The sequence below is a fragment of the Phaenicophaeus curvirostris genome, chromosome 1 (genome assembly GCF_032191515.1).
Source record: "Phaenicophaeus curvirostris isolate KB17595 chromosome 1, BPBGC_Pcur_1.0, whole genome shotgun sequence".
Lineage (NCBI taxonomy): Eukaryota > Metazoa > Chordata > Aves > Cuculiformes > Cuculidae > Phaenicophaeus > Phaenicophaeus curvirostris.
Window position 1 is genome coordinate 191,645,728 of NC_091392.1, and position 4,269 is coordinate 191,649,996.

Genomic DNA, 4,269 nt, shown 5'->3' on the forward strand with positions numbered 1-4,269 from the left:
TGTACAAAGTATAATGTGTATTGAAGAAGCAAGTGCTTTTTGATGGTCATCACAGGTGCACTTGTGGGAGGGATTTCCTTTTTACTTTTAAAATAAGCAGAGTAATGGCTCCTGTGTATTGTTCCAACCCATCCCAGTGCCATCACCTGCTGCAGGAATGGAGAACTCGTGTTTTCTATTGATTTCATTGTGGCAGCTCAACTGACAGAGCTTTTTCTTTCTTTGACCAGCCCTGGCTGACACCGGGGAAGAGCCCATGGATTTATTTTTGCAGATCTGATGTTTTTCTACATATGTTCCGTCTGCTACATAATTTTTATATCTAGTTTTGTAGTGATGTTGCAATCATTTGACAAAAAAAACCCCAGTAACTTGAACAGGGTTCGGTGCTTGCCTTATGCTACAGCATCCATTTCATTTGCTGTAGGAGTAGCACAATCACTGAACTAGTGGTGAATTACTACAGATAGGGAGAAAAGCTGCCTGATGTATGACCAGGGTTTGTTTTCAGGAGTCATATTGCAGTCAGCACCACACCCAGCTAGGCTGCTCCAGCAGGTTTCCACGTGCTGCTAGCAGGAGAGGAGCTGGGTTAATTTAATTAGGCTAAGACACGTAAAGCCGTTAAATGGAAGCCTGCACTGAAGATGTAGATGTTCTGACACGTAGCTGTGACAATGGACACTAATAATGTTCCAGGACGTTAACAGGAAAAAGTCAGGGAGAGGGAAGTGAATTGAAGAAAAAGGTGATTTCTCTCTGTGTGAATCCCTGAACCCTTCAATCTTTTTCTTACTTTGAATGCGTCTGTAGTTATAGTCAAGCTACCTCGTGTTCCTGTAGTGATGAGAAATTGCTGTGGAATGCATCTTCTTGCTCCAAATGCAATGCCAGAGTCCTGCGTTTGCATTTTTGACAGATTCCAAGTGATTTAAGTCTGAAGTCACCACCTTACAGAAGGCAGTGCCCTGTGGTCTCCCTAGGGAGAAACAGTTTCCCTCAGGTGGCAAGTCCTACCTTCTGTCCTGAGACGACTTAATCATCCTGGGAACATACCTGCTGCTCTCCATTGACTCTAAATACAGCCCCGCTTGACTAAATCACTCTTGGGCATCCAGTGTTCAGGCATTGGTGTGGGAGTGGATCCTAACTTGCTTCTTAAAGGTCTTACAGCTGAGGAAAAGTTTTCAAATATTGCCATTCCCTTTCATTCATAAACTTACAGGAAACATCTGCCTACCTGCTCTGCACTTGTTAGACGCAACATTCAGTAACAGAGTATCAAATACCTGGATCTTGTAAACAAGGAAGATGTGGATTTCTCCTCCTCCTTAATGCTTCTTAAAAACCAACTTCCCAGCCTGGGCTTAAACCATCCTTTTATCTCTCTTCTTTTGGAAGAGCAGTAAGTAACACAATAAAGACTTGTGTTTGTATGCAGGAGGAGAAATTATAATTCTATGTCGCTCCACTGCAGTGGCTTAATTCAACTTCAGTGATTCAGAAATTTTAATTTAAAACAATCTAAAGGAGTTGTGTGATTTCCAGGTAACTGCAGAGGTGGTGAGGGCTCTCCGTGCCTGATGACGATAGCCATGTTAGGTAACAGGAGGGACATGAGCAGGAATATTGATTTATAACCGGTAAGTGTGGTAAGCAGGTGTTTCCAGGTATTTCCATCTCTTCCCACCAGCTGCTGCAGCCTGATCTGTGTTCACAGATGAATTGTAGATTTTTGTTTTCTAAGGAGCACTTGTCTTGGCATGGCAAGCTTGAAGATGGTCAAGAAACTTCCTTCTCCTTATCGCCTGTTGCCTCTGCTAGTTTTCTAAAGCTATTCCAGTGGTATTTAAATAACACTTAATTGTGGAAGTTGCTTTGATTTTGGTCAAGGTGATCATTTGTATGAATAATAATTATTTGCATAATTAGAATCCAAAATGGGTAGGTGTGGCTGAGGAGCCTTCTGTAGGATTTTGTAAAGTCCAGCCTGAAAGAACCGTTTTCTTTTTGCAGAATGTGCTGCTTCAGCTCTTCACTATTCAAGACTATAACTAGGAAAGTCCAGAGAGGGGAAAGATGGGGACCTAATTCTGTTAATAAATGGTTTGTGTTTGTGCAAACCTGGGTTTGCACACAGGTAGGTAAATTACTCCTTAAAAGGAAATTCAGACTGATGAAAGAGAAGACTAAAACTTATGACAATAGGGTGACAACCTCATGGACTTGTGGTATGTTGCATTTGCCAACCTGAAAAGTCAAGGAGATGTTTGCAGCACTGCTGCCCCACTCATGGAGTTATCAGGAGCATCCGCTGACAGAGACATTCTTCACCGGTGCAGATGGAATGTTACCCTTTATTTACCAATGCCGTACTGGTGCAATCCCTCCTTCTCTCTGCTGTAGCACCTGTCATAGAGAAAATTCCTGCAGAAATCATGTAATTCCAGGGCAAGAAGCAGGGCCGGTGCTCACAAGGGGACGGCAGCCTTCCCGCAGCTGCCATCTGCTGTCCCAAGATCTCCTCCAGCTCTCTGATGGCAGCTCAACAGGTAAGTGTAATAGCAGCACCAGGCTTCTGATCCCAAGTCCCTCACTGATGAGGGAAATCAATGGGATATCCTTTAAGCAATTCACACTTCAAGCAAGTGCTTACGACTTTCTTTTTCTTCTCCATGTGTATCTACCAAGCATTAGGTGGTGTCTGTCCACTGCAAATTCCCTTTCCAGCACTTAATAATCATCACTAGACTTGGCAATGTGAGGTTTGCAGTTGGACTTGATGATCTTAAAGGTCTTTTCCAGCCCAAATGATTCCATGATTCTGTGTGTCTGTTTTTCCCTTTGCCGCTCACCCCACAGAGATTCACAGCCACAACACGCCTGCTGCTCATCACCTGGCACCAGGCAACTCTGTCCATGACCACCTCAGTGCTCCTCTTTGTTCCTCTTTGTTCTCTTCTCTAGCTAATGAACATTTTGCCCCAAGCCTGTCAGAGTCAGGTAATGCCACGTCTCAGCTGCTCAGGCGAGAGGCCGCCCTTATTACCAAGTACCAGTACATAGAGGGTGGCTACCAAGAGGATGGAGTCTCCCTTTTTATATAAGTCACACGGAAAAGACAAAAGCTGATGGGTATAAGTTGCTACTCGGGAGATTCTGACTGGATTCCAGAAGAAAATTTTTCACCATTGAGAACAGCTAAACATTGGAATAATCTCCCCAGGGAACCGGTGGATGCCTCTATGCTGGACACTTTCAAGGCTATGCTGGGCTATCTCTTTTAAACTATATATAACCTAAAAAGGTTATACCAGGTGGTCCTTGAGGTCTCTTCCAACCTGGCATTCTATGATTCTACCACAGCATTGCTAGACAGTTGAGGGAGGCTATTTTCCTGCTCTACTCTGCACTGATGCGCCCCCACCTCGAGTATTGGGTGCAGTTCTGGGTGCTGCATTATACAAAGGTTATAAAGCTACTGGAGGGTGTCCAAAGGGCCACAAAATTGGTGAAGGGTTTAGAGGGGAAGCCGTGTGAGGGGCAGCTTGCCCTGTTCAGCCTGGAGCAGACTGATGGAGGGGACCTCATTGCAGTTTACCGCTTCCTCCCAAGGGAAGACCTGAGATCTGTAACAAAACGTTTGGCTACGGTGGTGACAATGCACAAGAAGTGATGTGTCCTTTGTATTCACATCTTTACAACTGCGTGGTCTGGAGTTCCTTTCCCTCATAAATTAAGAGACAGCATTCAATATAGAGACAGCGGTTTCTTGCTTCTTCACAAGGGGAGGAGGAGGTGCAGGTGCTGCTCTCTCCTCTCCGGTGAACAACGTGAGGACTGGAGGCAATGGCAGGAAGATGCGCCAGGGGAGGGTTAGGTTGCATTTTAGGGAAAGGTTCTTCACCCACAGAGGGGTGGAGCGCTGGAACGGCTCCCCAGCGGGACACACACCGCGCCGAGCCTCACAGTACGGCCTCAAGCCGAGCCACGGGAGTTCAGATCAGACGTCAGGAAACACTCCTTCTCCAGAAGGGCCATCGGGCAGTGCCACAGGCTGCCCAGGGACGCGGCTGAGCCCCCATCCCGGGACACCAGCAGCGCCTGGCGGCCCCGCGGGGCCTCCCGCTCGGGGCCTCCCGCTCGGGGCCTCCCGCTCGGGGCCCTCCGCGATGCGGGACCAGAACGCTCCGCTCCCCCGCCCCTCCCCGCGGCCGGGCTTCCGGTAGCGCTTCCGCTTCCGGTAGCGGTTCCGCTTCCGGCGGCGGT